Source organism: Tachypleus tridentatus, chromosome 3 (genome assembly GCF_004210375.1).
Source record: "Tachypleus tridentatus isolate NWPU-2018 chromosome 3, ASM421037v1, whole genome shotgun sequence".
Taxonomy (NCBI): Eukaryota; Metazoa; Arthropoda; class Merostomata; order Xiphosura; family Limulidae; genus Tachypleus; species Tachypleus tridentatus.
In genome coordinates, this window is record NC_134827.1 from 43,066,202 (window position 1) to 43,087,673 (window position 21,472).

At 36.5% G+C, this 21,472-nt stretch overlaps 1 long non-coding RNA gene across 2 annotated transcripts in view; it reads left to right on the forward strand.

Moving 5' to 3' along the window:
- The first annotated feature begins 357 nt into the window (after positions 1–357).
- Positions 358–21,472, forward strand: part of LOC143246057 (uncharacterized) — a 78,776-nt gene continuing 57,661 nt past the window's right edge. For both annotated transcript variants that reach the window (XR_013025749.1, XR_013025750.1), the window contains exon 1: positions 358–524. This is a non-coding gene — a long non-coding RNA (uncharacterized LOC143246057). The remainder of the gene's footprint in view (positions 525–21,472) is intronic.

The following is a 21,472-nucleotide window of genomic DNA, read 5'->3' on the forward strand; positions in this document are numbered from 1 at the left end:
CTTTTGCACCAAAATATGTTCGCCCTTTCAGCCGTGGGGGCGTTATACTGTGACGGTCAATCCCACTATTTGCTGGTAAAAGAGTAGCCCAAGAGTTGGCGGTGGGTGGTGATGACTAGCTGCCTTCCCTCTAGTCTTACACTGCTAAATTAGGGACGGCTAGCACAAATAGCTCTCGAGTAGCTTTGTGCGAAATTAAAAAAAACAAACGATTAAACATGATTAAATATTAACTAATTCTTTTAAATTTAATTTGTGTGACGTTTCGACAACGCTCCTTTCGTCAAACAGCAAAGACAGTGCGATAATGAAATAAACTAGAGAACGTTTTAACGTCTCAGTTTATTCTTTATTAAATTTTAGTCTGTTAAGTGTGCGCATAATACTTCTAACGTTCACGAAAGTTCGCTGGAATTCTAATTTTTGTTTTTAATAGATCGTTTTAATTTATATATATATATATACATAGTTTGACGTAGATATTTCAAATTTCTTGACGAGTAATATAAACACCTAAATTAGAGGTTAGTAACCATAATTCGTATGTTTATAATTAGTTGTCATGAAGTTTTAAATTTTATTATTACTTCTTTGGATAAAACATTTTTCTTTCTTATTTATTTAACGTATTGTCATAATTCTTTAACTGATTATCGTATTGAAATTCATTTTTTAGCTTAAATTTTGTGATAGAATGTTTGCCTCAAACGTTAGGCCTGTTGGTTTCGTGGGCTATAAAATTCAAAAACTTTGACGTGATATTAATATTTTTCTGCTTATTAAAATCTGTTATATATAAAGCCAGCTGCCATTCTGATTATGTTTTTTTAAACGCTGATATCATGTGCTGTATTTAGTTGAAGTTGTACCATTGTTGTTGATAGTTTTGAGTATTCTTGAAAAATCGTTTCATTTTCTAAGTATGATTTTTTGACGAGTTTGAAATCAATGTACTCGACATGTATTATAAACTAACAATATAAATAAGATTATTCATTTCATTGTAACAAATATTAAAATTTTTAATTAAACCTTTATTATTTGTATAATAAACTAACTATAAAGATAGTTCATTTCATTGTAACTAATATTAAAATTTATCGTCAAATTTACCTTATATGTATTATAAACTAAAAATACAGATAACTATTTATTATAGTGGTTTATAAGGAAGGTTCAAACATAAACCTTACAAAACATGAAGTAGAGCTGGTCATGGACGGAACATATGCCAAAATATCTTTGTTTCCGTAATAAGAAATAGTTTTGATTTTAATGATGTATTAGGGTTATTAATGTTAAAGTTATCGTGTTTTTTCAATTTAATACATATATATATATAAACACAATTACTTTGTTTTCCATCACACCAGCTCTGTGTTTCCGTAGAAAAAGAACGTCACTAAACTTGTTTTCCACCAATATTGTGTATGGTAACACTCACGCTGAATTATGTTATTGTTGGAATTTTTAATTATTACGATTGAACTATTTTTCTAGCATCAAAGTCAGTCGTGAGGAACTTAAAATATTTTTAATGAAGAAATGTGAATTATTTAATTATTTTGCTTATAAAAAAGAACAAACTCTAAAGTGCCCTTTTATATGTGTGTGGGTGTTTAATTTATCTAACGTTTTCGACACATTTCACAGACTACTCCGAGTCAAGTTAGAGATTGGTATCCATACTATTCACAACAATAACGTCTGCACGTACGGAGTTAATGAATTGTAATAATATATTTGAAGATTATGAAACAAAGAAATAGTAATATTATTGTATCTTAATATTGAAATTGGACTCTCTTTTCGCTTATTAGCTTTCTCACTTAAAAAGATAATATTAAATATTTAAATAATACTAAAGAAATAAAAAATCACAATTTGAAATAAAGTGAAACTGACAGTATGGGTCGTCGATAGGTTTAAAACTTCAAAATATTACAACGATAAAACTCGGTGTTCGATTCACCAAAGTAAACAGAATGCATATACAGTTACGACAGAAAGTATTCGTACCCTTGCGTCGAGAGTAGTTTTTCCTCATAACTTAAAAAGTATCACGATTAAGATAATGAAAGTATAGTGTATTATAAATATTATTTTATTATACATAAATGTTTATGTAAATTGAACGACAAATAAACTGTTTATAAACAAATAACCAAACATAGGAGGGGCAGAAAGTGTTCGTTCGTCTACTTTAATGGTCAGTTGTGTAGCTTTTCAGATGAATTACTTGACACTATCTCTCCTCATAGTCCTCCATGATCGTTTGACAGTACTCGACTGCTATTTTCTTCCATTCTTCTTTACAGAAGGCCTATAACTCTTGCAAGTTTTTTTTCAGATGACGCTGATGAACCCTGGTCTTCAACTCATGCCAAACATTTTCAATTAGGTTGAGATCGGGTGACTGCGATGGCCACTCCAGAACGTTTATATGGTTCCTCTGCAACCAGGATTGCACATATTTCGACGTGTGCTTAGGGTCATTGTCGTACTGGAAGATCCAACGACGCCCAAGCCGCAAGTTCCGAGGATCATTCTTGATATAAGTGCCTAATATATCAACGTACTCATGATTCTGAGTCATGAATCATGATTTTTTCATGATTCTGGTGACGCGGTGAAGGCTGCCTACACCAGAAGAGCTGAAGGAACCCCATAGCATGATCGAACCACCTCCGTGTTTAACTGTAAGGACGGTGTTCTTTGAAAGATTTCGCTCCCCCTTCTTACGGAAAATATAGCGAACATCATTATGGCCGAAAAGCTCGATTTTAGTCTCGTATAACCAAAGAATACTCTTCTAATAGGTAAAGGGTTTATCTACATGCTTTTTGCATACCTCAATCGTGCTTCTAAGTGAACTGGCTTTAAATATGGAGTTCTAAGAGGACGGCATGCTTTGAACTCAGAAGAGCGTAACATGTTCGTAACTGTAGAGGTGCTTACTTCAACCCCAGTTACCCTCACCAGTTTCTATATATTATTACGTGTTAAACGAGGGTTCATATTAACTTCTCTGAGAACCTTCCTCTTGGTTCTCTCTGGAATTTTAGTGGGGAGTCCGGAACGAGGGAGGTTAGCAGTTGATCCTGTGAGCTCAAACTTGGCAATTATGTTTTGAACAGTAGATTTCGGCACATTAAGTTGTGTAGCAATACCGGAAAGAGACACACGAGAGTTGTATTTTACAATAATTCGGTTTTTTTAAATCACTGGACAGTTGTTTCCTGTTCGCCATGATGACCAAGCAGATAATGATGGAGACTTCGCTAAATTACCGGAAGTACATTTTTTGCTGGCTAAATTCCAATAATTATACAGTGTCCAGTTCTGGAATGGTATAATATAGTTTATTTGCCAAACTAAACAAAATTTTTACGGGAATATCAGTGTTTCCACACGTTCTGAACTGTACGAACACTTTCTGCTCCTGCTATTTTTGGTTATTTGTTTATAAACAGTTTATTTGTTGTTTAATTTACATACTTCTATTAGCCTACTCGTGATACTTTTTTAAGTTAAGAACACTTTCTGTCGTAACTGTTGTCTCGTGCTAAAACAACAAACGAACGAACAAGAAAGAAACCACTAAAAGACTGTTTACTCTAGATGAAATCTTTCAATTTTATGTAAAGTTGTAAGAATACAGAATTAACATGTTTTAGTTTGAAATATTATAAATAATTTATTTTTCACTTATTTTCAACAAATGTTTCCTTTTCTATGATAAATATTTTTTTACAGATTATTGAAATATTCCTTTATGTATTTGAGGTTTTATTAAATTATTAATATTTTTGGTTACATCTGTTTTAAAATTTCAGATAATATTTTTTATAGACGTTGTATCGATTCACATCACCATGTTTCCAAATTCAGCTAACTTACTTTCTGTGGTTTAAACGATGAAATATTGAAAAACAAACAAGCCTAAAACTGTTATAAAATAAGGTAACTTTATTTTTCTTTTCTCTTAATATTTGTAAATACCTTTGATTTTGATCTGCAATGGACAGCTCAAGCGGAATTTGAAAAAAAACAAAACTCATTTACCTTCTTGTAACATTGACAGGGCTTTTTAGTTTTTTAATATTTTGACGCCACTGAGCGTTTGAATCATACATATAAAAACATCTTATAGAACTCTCCTTTTTTGTTTAATGGAGAGGACTATATTATGTTAAGCTTTTGTGGCTAGTGAGTAAAGGTTTATAATTACAAATGGTAATTACTTCACCTAGACGTTCTGTGGTAATTACTTCACCTAGATGTTCTGTGGTAATTACTTCACCTAGACGTTCTGTGTCTTTTTATTTCCAACTGTATTGGTTTGCTTGAGCTAGAAAGGTTCCTTACAAAGAGTAATTACTTTACCTAGACGTTCTGTGTTTTATCTCTGATTGTATTAGATATATTCTGGTTTGCCAGCTCTGATGGATTGCAACGTCGTGGTCGAGCTAGAGTGGTTCTTTTCCTGCTAGACGCTATGCTCAGCTCTATCCGCTAGCCAGAAATGACAAAAACAATGTATATGTTCTATTGTTACTGCTGCAATATATTTATATCATCCTACAATTCTGCTATTATCTTTAGTGAAATAAATATAATACTATAATATTCCTTAAATTACATTTCGAGCATCATTTGCTATTCCTTAAGTCATGTTATGAGAATCGTTTAGCATTTCTGAAGTTACATTTAGGACATCATCTATTATTTTTTAAGTTACTTCATGACCGCCGTTTATTATTTATTAAGTTACTTCTGGAGTATTGTTAACTATTTCTTAAGTTATATCTTGAGTATTGTGTGTTTCTTATAGCAAAGCCACAAATGGCTCTCTGCTCAGCCCACCGAGGGGAATCGAACCCGTGATTTTAACGTTGTAAATCCAGAGACATATCGCTGTACTAGCGGGGGGTCTTGAGTATTGTTAACTATTTCTTAAGTTACATCTTGAGCATTGTTAACTATTGATTAAGCTACATCTCGAGTATTGTTAACTATTCATTAAATTACATCTCGAGTATTGTTAACTATTTCTTAAGCTACATCTCGAGTATTGTTAACTATTTCTTAAGTTACATCTCGAGTATTGTTAACTATTCATTAAATTACATCTCGAGCATTGTTAACTATTTCTTAAGCTACATCTCGAGTATTGTTAACTATTTCTTAAGTTACATCTCGAGTATTGTTAACTATTCATTAAATTACATCTCGAGCATTGTTAACTATTCATTAAATTACATCTCGAGTATTGTTAACTATTTCTTAAGTTACATCTCGAGTATTGTTAACTATTGATTAAGCTACATCTCGAGTATTGTTAACTATTCATTAAATTACATCTCGAGTATTGTTAACTATTTCTTAAGCTACATCTCGAGTATTGTTAACTATTTCTTAAGCTACATCTCGAGTATTGTTAATTATTTCTTAAGTTACATCTCGAGTATTGTTAACTATTGATTAAGCTACATCTCGAGTATTGTTAACTATTCATTAAATTACATCTCGAGTATAGTTAACTATTTCTTAAGTTACATCTCGAGTATTGTTAACTATTTCTTAAGCTACATCTCGAGTATTGTTGCCTATTTCTTAAGTTACATCTCGAGTATTGTTAACTATTAAATTACATCTCGAGTATTGTTAACTATTCATTAAATTACATCTCGAGTATTGTTAACTATTTCTTAAGTTACATCTCGAGTATTGTTAACTATTGATTAAGCTACATCTCGAGTATTGTTAACTATTCATTAAATTACATCTCGAGTATTGTTAACTATTTCTTAAGCTACATCTCGAGTATTGTTAACTATTTCTTAAGCTACATCTCGAGTATTGTTAATTATTTCTTAAGTTACATCTCGAGTATTGTTAACTATTTCTTAAGTTACATCTTGAGTATTGTTAACTATTGATTAAGCTACATCTCGAGTATTGTTAACTATTCATTAAATTACATCTCGAGTATTGTTAACTATTTCTTAAGCTACATCTCGAGTATTGGTAACTATTTCTCAAGTAACATCTCGAGTATTGTTAACTATTTGTTAAGCTACATTTCGAGTATTGTTAACTATTTCTTAAGTTACATCTCGAGTATTGTTAACTATTTCTTAAGCTACATCTCGAGTATTGTTAACTATTTCTTAAGCTACATCTCAAGTATTGTTAACTATTTCTTAAGTTACATCTCGAGTATTGTTAACTATTGATTAAGCTACATCTCGAGTATTGTTAACTATTCATTAAATTACATCTCGAGTGTTGTTAACTATTTCTTAAGTTACATCTCGAGTATTGTTAACTATTTCTTAAGCTACATCTCGAGTATTGTTGCCTATTTCTTAAGTTACATCTCGAGTATTGTTAACTATTTCTTAAATTACATCTCAAGTATTGTTAACTATTTCTCAAGTTACATCTCGAGTATTGTTAACTATTCCTTCTGTTATAACAGTGTCAAACGCTTTAACTTCGACCACCTATCTTCTGTTTCACATTTACGTCAGTTTCTATGGATACCAATCTGTATTATACTTATCTGTGTTCTTACTATCTAAAATCTCTATATCTCATACAATTTCGTTTAAGTATCGCTGTTGTATCCGAGCAGACCTACACTAAGTTATGTCAACTCGTAATGGAATGATCATTACTGGTCGTCCTTTCTACTTAAACTCAAACCAAAACTTCAGACCATTACATTGGCACTTAGAAGCTTGGATCCACTTTATCTTAGTCATCACCTTATCAACCTTCACAATTTTCGTGTGGAATAGATCCACCTATTTATGGGGTAAAAAGAATCAAAGGAAAGATGTCGAAAGGTGACATATATACACTAATAGTGCTCAAGAACCAGTTATCGTGATTCTTGTTTTAGAAAAAAATATTGACTCCTTTCTTCAGCATGGTGCTTTCATCACCTTCTTCAGCATGGTGCTTTCATCGCCTTCTTCAACATGGTGCTTTCACCCCTTTCTTCAACATGGTGCTTTCATCACCTTCTTCAAAATGGTGCTTTCATCCCTTTCTTCAACATTGTGCTTTCATTACCTTCTTCAACATGATGCTTTCATCCCTTTCTCCAACATGGTGCTTTCCCACCTTCTTCAACATGGTGCTTTCCTCACCTTCTTCAATATGGTGCTTTCATCCCTTTCTTTAACATGGTGCTTTCATCACCTTCTTCAATATGGTGCTTTCATCCCTTTCTTCAACATGGTGCTTTCATCACCTTCTTCAATATGGTGCTTTCATCCCTTTCTTAAACATGGTGCTTTCATAACCTTCTTCAACATGATGCTTTCGTCGCCTTCTTCAAAATGGTGCTTTTATCACATTCTTCAACATGGTGCTTTCACCCCTTTCTTCAACATGGTGCTTTCATCACCTTCTTCATCCTTAAACGATAGTATAAAGTGGAAATTGATAATACAAGTTTGAAAAACACAAACAGAATTATTTGGTCGTGCGGGACATGGAACATTTGGTAACAACTGGAAAAGAAGCAGAGGTATATAGTGAGAGAAGATCATGTATGTTTTAACGTGTTTACACAAAGAAGCAGGGGTAGATAGCGAGAGAAGATCATGTAGGTTTTAATGTGGCTGCACAAAGAAGCAGAGGTAGATAGTGAGAGAAATCATGTAGGCTTTAATGTGGCTACACAAAGAAGCAGAGGTAGATAGCGAGAGAAGATCATGTATGTTTTAATGTGGCTGCACAAAGAAGAAGATGTAGATAGTAAGAGAAGATCATGTATGTTTTAATTTGGCTGCACAAAGAAGCAGAGGTAGATAGCGAGAGAAGATCATGTAGGTTTTAATGTGGCTACACAAAGAGCAGAGGTAGATAGCGAGAGAAGATCATGTATGTTTTAATGTGGCTACACAAAGAAGCAGAGGTAGATTGCGAGAGAAGATTATGTATGTTTTAATGTAGCTACACAAAAAAGCAGAGGTAGATAGCAAGAGAAGATCATGTATGTTTTAATGTGGCTGCACAAAGAAGAAGATGTAGATAGTGAGAGAAAATCATATATGTTTTAATGTGGCTGCACAAAGAAGCAGAGGTAGATAGCGAGAGAAATCATGTAGGCTTTAATGTGGCTGCACAAAGAAGCAGAGGTAGATAGCGAGAAAAGGTCATGTAGGCTTTAATGTGGCTACACAAAGAAGGAGAGTAGATAGCGAGAAAAGTTCATGTAGGTTTTAATGTGGCTAGACAAAGAGCAGAGGTAGATAGCGAGAGAAGATCATGTATGTTTTAATGTGGGTACACAAAGAAGCAGAGGTAGATAGCGAGAGAAGATCATGCGTGATTTAAAGTGGCTATACAAAGAAGCAGAGGTAGATATGGAGAGATGATCATGTATGTTTTAATGTGGCTACACAAAGAAGCAGAGGTAGATAGCGAGAGATGATCATGTATGTTTTAATGTGGCTACACAAAGAAGCAGGGGTAGATAGCGAGAGAAAATCATGTGTGTTTTAATGTGGCTACACAAAAAAGCAGAGGTAGATGGCGAGAGAAGATCATATATGTTTTATTGTAGCTACACAAAGAAGCAGAAGTAGATAGCGAGAGAAGATCATGTATGTTTTAATGTGGCTACACAAAGAAGCAGGGGTAGATAGCGAGAGAAGATCATGTATGTTTTAATGTGGCTACACAAAGAAGCAGGGGTAGATAGCGAGAGATCATGTATGTTTTAATGTGGCTACACAAAGAAGCTGGGGTAGATAGCGAGAGAAGATCATGTATGTTTTAATGTGGCTGCACAAAGAAGCAGAGGTAGATAGCGAGAGAAGATCATGTATGTTTTAATGTGGCTGCACAAAGAAGAAGATGTAGATAGTAAGAGAAGATCATGTATGTTTTAATTTGGCTGCACAAAGAAGCAGAGGTAGATAGCGAGAGAAGATCATGTAGGTTTTAATGTGGCTACACAAAGAAGCAGAGGTAGATTGCGAGAGAAGATTATGTATGTTTTAATGTAGCTACACAAAAAAGCAGAGGTAGATAGCAAGAGAAGATCATGTATGTTTTAATGTGGCTGCACAAAGAAGAAGATGTAGATAGTGAGAGAAAATCATATATGTTTTAATGTGGCTGCACAAAGAAGCAGAGGTAGATAGCGAGAGAAATCATGTAGGCTTTAATGTGGCTGCACAAAGAAGCAGACGTAGATAGCGAGAAAAGGTCATGTAGGCTTTAATGTGGCTACACAAAGAAGGAGAGTAGATAGCGAGAAAAGTTCATGTAGGTTTTAATGTGGCTAGACAAAGAGCAGAGGAAGATAGCGAGAGAAGATCATGTATGTTTTAATGTGGCTACACAAAGAAGCAGAGGTAGATAGCGAGAGAATATCATGCGTGTTTTAAAGTGGCTATACAAAGAAGCAGAGGTAGATATGGAGAGATGATCATGTATGTTTTAATGTGGCTAAACAAAGAAGCAGAGGTAGATAGCGAGAGATGATCATGTATGTTTTAATGTGACTACACAAAGAAGCAGGGGTAGATAGCGAGAGAAAATCATGTGTGTTTTAATGTGGCTACACAAAAAAGCAGAGGTAGATGGCGAGAGAAGATCATGTATGTTTTATTGTAGCTACACAAAGAAGCAGAAGTAGATAGCGAGAGAAGATCATGTATGTTTTAATGTGGCTACACAAAGAAGCAGAGGTAGATAGCGAGAGAAGATCATGTATGTTTTAATGTGGCTACACAAAGAAGCAGGGGTAGATAGCGAGAGATCATGTATGTTTTAATGTGGCTACACAAAGAAGCTGGGGTAGATAGCGAGAGAAGATCATGTATGTTTTAATGTGGCTGCACAAAGAAGCAGAGGTAGATAGCGAGAGAAGATCATGTCAGTTTTAATGTGGCTACACAAAGAAGCAGAAGTAGATAGTGAAAGAAGATCATGTATGTTTTAATGTGGCTGCACAAAGAAGCAAAGGTAGATAGCGAGAGAAGATCATGTATATTTTAATGTGGCTGCACAAAGAAGCAGAGGTAGATAGCGAGAAAAGATCATGTAGGCTTTAATGTGGCTACACAAAGAAGCAGAGGTAGATAGCGAGAGAATATCATGTATGTTTTAATGTGGCTACACAAAGAAGCAGAGGTAGATAGCGAGAGATGATCATGTATGTTTTAATGTGGCTACACAAAGAAGCAGAGGTAGATAGTGAGAGAAGATCATATATATTTTAATGTGGATGCACAAAGAAGCAGAGGTAGATAGCGAGAAAAGATCATTAGGTTTTAATGTGGCTGCACAAAGAAGAAGATGTAGATAGTAAGAGAAGATCATGTATGTTTTAATGTGGCTGCACAAAGAAGCAGAGGAAGATAGCGAGAGAAGATCATGCATGTTTTAATGTGGCTACACAAAGAAGCAGAGGTAGATAGCGAGAGAAGATCATATATATTTTAATTTGGCTGCACAAAGAAGCAGAGGTAGATAGCGAGACAAGATCATGTATGTTTTAATGTGGCTGCACAAAGAAGCAGAGATAGATAGCGAGAGAAGATCATGTATATTTTAATGTGGCTGCACAAAGAAGCAGAGGTAGATAGCGAGAAAAGATCATGTAGGCTTTAATGTGGCTACACAAAGAAGCAGAGGTGGATAGCGAGAGAAGATCATGATGTTTTAATGTGGCTAGACAAAGAGCAGAGGTAGATAGCGAGAGAAGATCATGTATGTTTTAATGTGGTTACACAAAGAAGCAGAGGTAGATAGTGAAAGAAGATCATGTATGTTTTAATGTGGCTATACAAATTAGCAGGGGTAGATAGCGAGAGAAGATCATGTATGTTTTAATGTGGCTACACAAAGAAGCAGAGGTAGATAGCGAGAGAAGATCATGTATGTTTTAATGTGGCTACACAAAGAAGCAGAGGTAGATAGTGAAAGAAGATCATGTATGTTTTAATGTGGCTACACAAAGAAGCAGAGGTAGATAGCGAGAGAAGATCATGTATGTTTTAATGTGGCTACACAAAGAAGCAGAGGTAGATAGCGAGAGAAGATCATGTATGTTTTAATGTGGCTACACAAAGAAGCAGAGATAGATAGCAAGAGAAGATCATGTGTGTTTTAATGTGGCTACACAAAGAAGGAGAGTAGATAGCGAGAAAAGTTCATGTAGGTTTTAATGTGGCTAGACAAAGAGCAGAGGTAGATAGCGAGAGAAGATCATGTATGTTTTAATGTGGCTACACAAAGAAGCAGAGGTAGATAGCGAGAGAAGATCATGCGTGTTTTAAAGTGGCTATACAAAGAAGCAGAGGTAGATATGGAGAGATGATCATGTATGTTTTAATGTGGCTACACAAAGAAGCAGAGGTAGATAGCGAGAGATGATCATGTATGTTTTAATGTGGCTACACAAAGAAGCAGGGGTAGATAGCGAGAGAAAATCGTGTGTTTTAATGCGGCTACACAAAGAAGCAGAGGTAGATGGCGAGAGAAGATCATGTATGTTTTAATGTGGCTACACAAAGAAGCAGAGGTAGATAGCGAGAGAAGATCATGTATGTTTTAATGTGGCTACACAAAGAAGCAGAGGTAGATAGCGAGAGAAGATCATGTATGTTTTAATGTGGCTACACAAAGAAGCAGGGGTAGATAGCGAGAGATCATGTATGTTTTAAAGTGGCTACACAAAGAAGCTGGGGTAGATAGCGAGAGAAGATCATGTATGTTCTAATGTCGCTGCACAAAGAAGCAAATGTAGATAGCGAGAGAAGATCATGTCAGTTTTAATGTGGCTACACAAAGAAGCAGAGGTAGATAGTGAAAGAAGATCATGTATGTTTTAATGTGGCTGCACAAAGAAGCAAAGGTAGATAGCGAGAGAAGATCATGTATATTTTAATGTGGCTGCACAAAGAAGCAGAGGTAGATAGCGAGAAAAGATCATGTAGGCTTTAATGTGGCTACACAAAGAAGCAGAGGTAGATACCGAGAGAATATCATGTATGTTTTAATGTGGCTACACAAAGAAGCAGAGGTAGATAGCGAGAGATGATCATGTATGTTTTAATGTGGCTACACAAACAAGCAGAGGTAGATGGCGACAGAAGATCATGTATGTTTTAATGTAGCTACACAAAGAAGCAGAGGTAGATAGCGAGAGAAGATTATGTATGTTTTAATGTGGCTACACAAAGAAGCAGAGGTAGATAGCGAGAGAAGATCATGTATGTTTTAATGTGGCTACACAAAGAAGCAGAGCTAGATAGCAAGAGAAGATCATGTATGTTTTAATGTGGCTACACAAAGAAGCAGTGGTAGATGGCGAGAGAAGATCATGTATGTTTTAATGGGGCTACACAAAGAAGCAGGGGTAGATAGAGAGAGAAGATCATGTATATTTTAATGTGGCTACACAAAGAAGCAGGGGTAGATAGCGAGAGAAAATTATGTATGTTTTAATGTGGCTGCACAAAGAAGCAGAGGTAGATAGCGAGAGAAGATCATGTAGGTTTTAATGTGGCTACACAAAGAAGCAGAGGTAGATAGTAAAAGAAGATCATGTATGTTTTAATGTGGCTGTACAGAGAAGCAGAGGTAGATAGCGAGAGAAGATCATGTATGTTTTAATGTGGCTACACAAAGAAGCAGGGGTTGATAGCGAGAGAAAATCATGTATGTTTTAATGTGGCTGCACAAAGAAGCAGAGGTAGATAGCGAGAAAAGATCATGCAGGCTTTAATGTGGCTACACAAAGAAGCAGAGGTAGATAGCGAGAGAAGATCATGATGTTTTAATGTGGCTAGACAAAGAGCAGAGGTAGATAGCGAGAGAAGATCATGTATGTTTTAATGTGGCTACACAAAGAAGCAGAGGTAGATAGTGAAAGAAGATCATGTATGTTTTAATGTGGCTACACAAAGAAGCAGAGGTAGATAGCGAGAGAAGATCATGTATGTTTTAATGTGGCTACACAAAGAAGCAGAGGTACATAGCGAGAGATTTTCATGTTTGTTTTAATGTGGTTTCACAAAGAAGCAGAGGTAGATAGCGAGAGAAGATCATGTATGTTTTAATGTGGCTACACAAAGAAGCAGAGGTAGATAGCGAGAGAAGATCATGTATGTTTTAATGTGGCTACACAAAGAAGCAGAGATAGATAGCAAGAGAAGATCATGTGTGTTTTAATGTGGCTACACAAAGAAGGAGAGTAGATAGCGAGAAAAGTTCATGTAGGTTTTAATGTGGCTAGACAAAGAGCAGAGGTAGATAGCGAGAGAAGATCATGTATGTTTTAATGTGGCTACACAAAGAAGCAGAGGTAGATAGCGAGAGAAGATCATGCGTGTTTTAAAGTGGCTACACAAAGAAGCAGAGGTAGATATGGAGAGATGATCATGTATGTTTTAATGTGGCTACACAAAGAAGCAGAGGTAGATAGCGAGAGATGATCATGTATGTTTTAATGTGGCTACACAAAGAAGCAGAGGTAGATAGCGAGAGAAAATCATGTATGTTTTAATGTGGCTACACAAAGAAGCAGAGGTAGATAGCGAGAGAAGATCATGTATGTTTTAATGTGGCTACACAAAGAAGCAGAGGTAGATAGCGAGAGATCATGTATGTTTTAATGTGGCTACACAAAGAAGCTGGGGTAGATAGCGAGAGAAGATCATGTATGTTTTAATGTGGCTGCACAAAGAAGCAGAGGTAGATAGCGAGAGAAGATCATGTCAGTTTTAATGTGGCTACACAAAGAAGCAGAGGTAGATAGTGAAAGAAGATCATGTATGTTTTAATGTGGCTGCACAAAGAAGCAAAGGTAGATAGCGAGAGAAGATCATGTATATTTTAATGTGGCTGCACAAAGAAGCAGAGGTAGATAGCGAGAAAAGATCATGTAGGCTTTAATGTGGCTACACAAAGAAGCAGAGGTAGATAGCGAGAGAAGATCATGTATGTTTTAATGTGGCTACACAAAGAAGCAGAGATAGATAGCAAGAGAAGATCATGTATGTTTTAATGTGGCTACACAAAGAAGCAGTGGTAGATGGCGAGAGAAGATCATGTATGTTTTAATGGGGCTACACAAAGAAGCAGGGGTAGATAGCGAGAGAAGATCATGTATGTTTTAATGTGGCTACACAAAGAAGCAGGGGTAGATAGCGAGAGAAAATCATGTATGTTTTAATGTGGCTACACAAAGAAGCAGAGGTAGATAGCGAGAGAAGATCATGTATATTTTAATGTGGCTGCACAAAGAAGCAGAAGTAGATAGAGAAAAGATCATGTAGGTTTTAATGTGGCTGCACAAAGAAGAAGATGTAGATAGTAAGAGAAGATCATGTATGTTTTAATGTGGCTGCACAAAGAAGCAGAGGAAGATAGCGAGAGAAGATCATGCATGTTTTAATGTGGCTACACAAAGAAGCAGAGGTAGATAGCGAGAGAAGATCATGTATGTTTTAATGTAGCTGCACAAAGAAGCAGAGGTAGATAGCGAGAGAAGATCATGTAGGTTTTAATGTGGCTACACAAAGAAGAAGAAGTATATAGCGAGAGAAGATCATGTATGTTTTAATGTGGTTACACAAAGAAGCACAGAAAGATAGCGAGAGAAGATCATGTAGGTTTTAATGTGGCTACACAAAGAGCAGAGGTAGATAGCGAGAGAAGATCATGTATGTTTTAATGTGGCTACACAAAGAAGCAGAGAAAGATTGCGAGAGAAGATTATGTATGTTTTAATGTAGCTACACAAAAAAGCAGAGGTAGATAGCGAAAGATGATCATGTATGTTTTAATGTGGCTACACAAAGAAGCAGAGGTAGATAGCGAGAGAAGATCATGTATGTTTTAATGTGGATACACAAAGAAGCAGAGGTAGATAGCGAGAGAAGATCATGTATATTTTAATGTGGCTGCACAAAGAAGAAGATGTAGATAGTGAGAGAAATCATGTAGGTTTTAATGTGGCTGCACAAAGAAGCAGAGGTAGATAGCGAGAAAAATCATGTAGGCTTTAATGTGGCTACACAAAGAAGGAGAGTAGATAGCGAGAAAAGTTCATGTAGGTTTTAATGTGGCTAGACAAAGAGCAGAGGTAGATAGCGAGAGAAGATCATGTATGTTTTAATGTGGCTACACAAAGAAGCAGAGGTAGATAGCGAGAGAAGATCATGCGTGTTTTAAAGTGGCTATACAAAGAAGCAGGGGTAGATAGCGAGAGAAGATCATGTATGTTTTAATGTGGCTACACAAAGAAGCAGAGGTACATAGCGAGAGATTTTCATGTTTGTTTTAATGTGGTTTCACAAAGAAGCAGAGGTAGATAGCGAGAGAAGATCATGTAGGTTTTAATGTGGCTACACAAAGAAGCAGAGGTAGATAGCGAGAGATGATCATGTATGTTTTAATGTGGCTGCACAAAGAAGCAGAGGTAGATAGCGAGAAAAGATCATGTAGGCTTTAATGTGGCTACACAAAGAAGCAGAGGTAGATAGCGAGAGAAGATCATGATGTTTTAATGTGGCTAGACAAAGAGCAGAGGTAGATAGCGAGAGAAGATCATGTATGTTTTAATGTGGCTACACAAAGAAGCATAGGTAGAAAGTGAAAGAAGATCATGTATGTTTTAATGTGGCTACACAAAGAAGCAGAGGTAGATAGCGAGAGAAGATCATGTATGTTTTAATGTGGCTACACAAAGAAGCAGAGGTACATAGCGAGAGATTTTCATGTTTGTTTTAATGTGGCTACACAAAGAAGCAGAGATAGATAGCAAGAGAAGATAATGTGTGTTTTAATGTGGCTACACAAAGAAGCAGTGGTAGATAGCGAGAGAAGATCATGATGTTTTAATGTGGCTAGACAAAGAAGCAGGGGTAGATGGCGAGAGAAGATCATGTATGTTTTAATGTAGCTACACAAAGAAGCAGGGGTAGATAGCGATAGAAGATCATGTATATTTTAATGTGGCTGCACAAAGAAGCAGAAGTAGATAGCGAGAAAAGATCATGTAGGTTTTAATGTGGCTGCACAAAGAAGAAGATGTAGATAGTAAGAGAAGATCATGTATGTTTTAATGTGGCTGCACAAAGAAGCAGAGGAAGATAGCGAGAGAAGATCATGCATGTTTTAATGTGGCTACACAAAGAAGCAGAGGTAGATAGCGAGAGAAGATCATGTATGTTTTAATGTGGCTACACAAAGAAGCAGAGGTACATAGCGAGAGAAGTTCATGTTTGTTTTAATGTGGCTACACAAAGAAGCAGGGGTAGATAGCGAGAGAAGATCATGTATGTTTTAATGGGGCTACACAAAGAAGCAGGGGTAGATAGCGAGAGAAGATCATGTATATTTTAATGTGGCTACACAAAGAAGCAGGGGTAGATGGCGAGAGAAGATCATGTATGTTTTAATGTAGCTACACAAAGAAGCAGGGGTAGATAGCGATAGAAGATCATGTATATTTTAATGTGGCTGCACAAAGAAGCAGAAGTAGATAGCGAGAAAAGATCATGTAGGTTTTAATGTGGCTGCACAAAGAAGATGTAGATAGTAAGAGAAGATCATGTATGTTTTAATGTGGCTGCACAAACAAGCAGAGGAAGATAGCGAGAGAAGATCATGCATGTTTTAATGTGGCTACACAAAGAAGCAGAGGTAGATAGCGAGAGAAGATCATGTATGTTTTAATTTGGCTGCACAAAGAAGCAGAGGTAGATAGCGAGGGAAGATCATGTAGGTTTTAATGTGGCTACACAAAGAAGAAGAAGTATATAGCGAGAGAAGATCATGTATGTTTTAATGTGGTTACACAAAGAAGCACAGAAAGATAGCGAGAGAAGATCATGTATATTTTAATGTGGCTGCACAAAGAAGAAGATGTAGATAGTGAGAGAAATCATGTAGGTTTTAATGTGGCTGCACAAAGAAGCAGAGGTAGATAGCGAGAAAAGATCATGTAGGCTTTAATGTGGCTACACAAAGAAGGAGAGTAGATAGCGAGAAAAGTTCATGTAGGTTTTAATGTGGCTAGACAAAGAGCAGGGGTAGATGGCGAGAGAAGATCATGTATGTTTTAATGTAGCTACACAAAGAAGCAGGGGTAGATAACGATAGAAGATCATGTATATTTTAATGTGGCTGCACAAAGAAGCAGAAGTAGATAGCGAGAAAAGATCATGTAGGTTTTAATGTGGCTGCACAAAGAAGAAGATGTAGATAGTAAGAGAAGATCATGTATGTTTTAATGTGGCTGCACAAAGAAGCAGAGGAAGATAGCGAGAGAAGATCATGTATGTTTTAATGTGGCTACACAAAGAAGCAGAGGTAGATAGCGAGAGAAGATCATGTATGTTTTAATGTGGCTACACAAAGAAGCAGAGGTACATAGCGAGAGATTTTCATGTTTGTTTTAATGTGGCTACACAAAGAAGCAGGGGTAGATAGCGAGAGAAGATCATGTATGTTTTAATGTGGCTACACAAAGAAGCAGGGGTAGATAGCGAGAGAAGATCATGTATATTTTAATGTGGCTACACAAAGAAGCAGAGGTAGATAGCGAGAGAAGATCATGTATGTTTTAATGTAGCTACACAAAGAAGCAGGGGTAGATAGCGATAGAAGATCATGTATATTTTAATGTGGCACAAAGAAGCAGAAGTAGATAGCGAGAAAAGATCATGTAGGTTTTAATGTGGCTGCACAAAGGAGATGTAGATAGTAAGAGAAGATCATGTATGTTTTAATGTGGCTGCACAAACAAGCAGAGGAAGATAGCGAGAGAAGATCATGCATGTTTTAATGTGGCTACACAAAGAAGCAGAGGTAGATAGCGAGAGAAGATCATGTATGTTTTAATGTGGCTACAACAAAGAAGCAGAGGTAGATAGCGAGAGAAGATCATGTAGGTTTTAATGTGGCTACACAAAGAAGAAGAAGTATATAGCGAGAGAAGATCATGTATGTTTTAATGTGGTTACACAAAGAAGCACAGAAAGATAGCGAGAGAAGATCATGTATATTTTAATGTGGCTGCACAAAGAAGAAGATGTAGATAGTGAGAGAAATCATGTAGGTTTTAATGTGGCTGCACAAAGAAGCAGAGGTAGATAGCGAGAAAAGATCATGTAGGCTTTAATGTGGCTACACAAAGAAGGAGAGTAGATAGCGAGAAAAGTTCATGTAGGTTTTAATGTGGCTAGACAAAGAGCAGAGGTAGATAGCGAGAGAAGATCATGTATGTTTTAATGTGGCTACACAAAGAAGCAGAGGTAGATAGCGAGAGAAGATCATGCGTGTTTTAAAGTGGCTATACAAAGAAGCAGAGGTAGATATGGAGAGATGATCATGTATGTTTTAATGTGGCTACACAAAGAAGCAGAGGTAGATAGCGAGAGATGATCATGTATGTTTTAATGTGGCTACACAAAGAAGCAGAGATAGATAGCAAGAGAAGATCATGTGTGTTTTAATGTGGCTACACAAAGAAGGAGAGTAGATAGCGAGAAAAGTTCATGTGGGTTTTAATGTGGCTAGACAAAGAGCAGAGGTAGATAGCGAGAGAAGATCATGTATGTTTTAATGTGGCTACACAAAGAAGCAGAGGTAGATAGCGAGAGAAGATCATGTATGTTTTAATGTGGCTACACAAAGAAGCAGAGGTAGATAGGGAGAGAAGATCATGTATGTTTTAATGTGGCTACACAAAGAAGCAGAGGTAGATAGCGAGAGAAGATCATGTATGTTTTAATGTGGCTACACAAAGAAGCAGGGGTAGATAGCGAGAGAAAATCATGTATGTTTTAATGTGGCTACACAAAGAAGCAGAGGTAGATAGCGAGAGAAGATCATGTATGTTTTAATGTGGCTACACAAAGAAGCAGAGGTAGATAGCGAGAGATCATGTATGTTTTAATGTGGCTACACAAAGAAGCAGGGGTAGATAGCGAGAGAAGATCATGTATGTTTTAATGTGGCTGCACAAAGAAGCAGAGGTAGATAGCGAGAGAAGATCATGTATGTTTTAATGTGGCTACACAAAGAAGCAGAGGTAGATAGTGAAAGAAGATCATGTATGTTTTAATGTGGCTGCACAAAGAAGCAAAGGTAGATAGCGAGAGAAGATCATGTATATTTTAATGTGGCTGCACAAAGAAGCAGAGGTAGATAGCGAGAAAAGATCATGTAGGCTTTAATGTGTCTACACAAAGAAGCAGAGGTAGATAGCGAGAGAAGATCATGTATGTTTTAATGTGGCTACACAAAGAAGCAGAGATAGATAGCAAGAGAAGATCATGTATGTTTTAATGTGGCTACACAAAGAAGCAGTGGTAGATGGCGAGAGAAGATCATGTGTGTTTTAATGGGGCTACACAAAGAAGCAGGGGTAGATAGCGAGAGAAGATCATGTATGTTTTAATGTGGCACACAAAGAAGCAGAGGTAGATAGCGAGAGAAAATCATGTATGTTTTAATGTAGCTACACAAAGAAGCAGGGGTAGAAAGCGATAGAAGATCATGTATATTTTAATGTGGCTGCACAAAGAAGCAGAAGTAGATAGCGAGAAAAGATCATGTAGGTTTTAATGTGGCTGCACAAAGAAGAAGATGTAGATAGTAAGAGAAGATCATGTATGTTTTAATGTGGCTACACAAAGAAGCAGAGGTAGATAGCGAGAGAAGATCATGTATGTTTTAATGTGGCTGCACAAAGAAGCAGAGGTAGATAGCGAGAGAAGATCATGTAGGTTTTAATGTGGCTACACAAAGAAGCAGAGGTAGATAGCGAGAGATCATGTATGTTTTAATGTGGCTACACAAAGAAGCAGAGGTAGATAGCGAGAGAAGATCATGTATGTTTTAATGTGGCTACACAAAGAAGCAGAGGTAGATAGCGAGAGAAGATCATGTATGTTTTAATGTGGCTACACAAAGAAGCAGAGGTAGATAGTGAAAGAAGATCATGTATGTTTTAATGTGGCTGCACAAAGAAGCAGAGGTAGATAGCGAGAGAAGATCATGTATGTTTTAATGTGGCTGCACAAAGAAGCAGAGGTAGATAGCGAGAAAAGATCATGTAGGCTTTAATGTGGCTACACAAAGAAGCAGAGGTAGATAGCGAGAGAAGATCATGTATGTTTTAATGTGGCTACACAAAGAAGCAGAGATAGATAGCGAGAGAAGATCATGTATGTTTTAATGTGGCTACACAAAGAAGCAGAGGTAGATAGCGAGAGAAGATCATGTATGTTTTAATGTGGCTACACAAAGAAGCAGGGGTAGATAGCGAGAGAAGATCATGTATGTTTTAATGTGGCTACACAAAGAAGCAGGGGTAGATAGCGAGAGAAAATCATGTATGTTTTAATGTAGCTACACAAAGAAGCAGGGGTAGATAGCGATAGAAGATCATGTATATTTTAATGTGGCTGCACAAAGAAGCAGAAGTAGATAGCGAGAAAAGATCATGTAGGTTTTAATGTGGCTGCACAAAGAAGAAGATGTAGATAGTAAGAGAAGATCATGTATGTTTTAATGTGGCTACACAAAGAAGCAGAGGTAGATAGCGAGAGAAGATCATGTATGTTTTAATTTAGCTGCACAAAGAAGCAGAGGTAGATAGCAAGAGAAGATCATGTAGGTTTTAATGTGGCTACACAAAGAGCAGAGGTAGATAGCGAGAGAAGATCATGTATGTTTTAATGTGGCTACACAAAGAAGCAGAGAAAGATTGCGAGAGAAGATTATGTATGTTTTAATGTAGCTACACAAAAAAGCAGAGGTAGATAGCGAAAGATGATCATGTATGTTTTAATGTGGCTACACAAAGAAGCAGAGGTAGATAGCGAGAGAAGATCATGTATGTTTTAATGTGGCTACACAAAGAAGCAGAGGTAGATAGCGAGAGAAGATCATGTATGTTTTAATGTGGCTGCACAAAGAAGAAGATGTAGATAGTGAGAGAAATCATGTAGGTTTTAATGTGGCTGCACAAAGAAGCAGGGGTAGATAGCGAGAGAAGATCATGTATATTTTAATGTGGCTACACAAAGAAGAGAGTAGATAGCGAGAAAAGTTCATGTAGGTTTTAATGTGGCTAGACAAAGAGCAGAGGTAGATAGCGAGAGAAGATCATGTATGTTTTAATGTGGCTACACAAAGAAGCAGAGGTAGATAGCGAGAGAAGATCATGTATGTTTTAATGTGGCTACACAAAGAAGCAGAGGTAGATAGCGAGAGAAGATCATGTATGTTTTAATGTGGCTACACAAAAGAAGCAGAGGTAGATAGCGAGAGAAGATCATGTATGTTTTAATGTGGCTACACAAAGAAGCAGAGGTAGATAGCGAAAGAAGATCATGTATGTTTTAATGTGGCTACACAAAGAAGCAGAGGTAGATAGCGAGAGAAGATCATGTATGTTTTAATGTGGGTACACAAAGAAGCA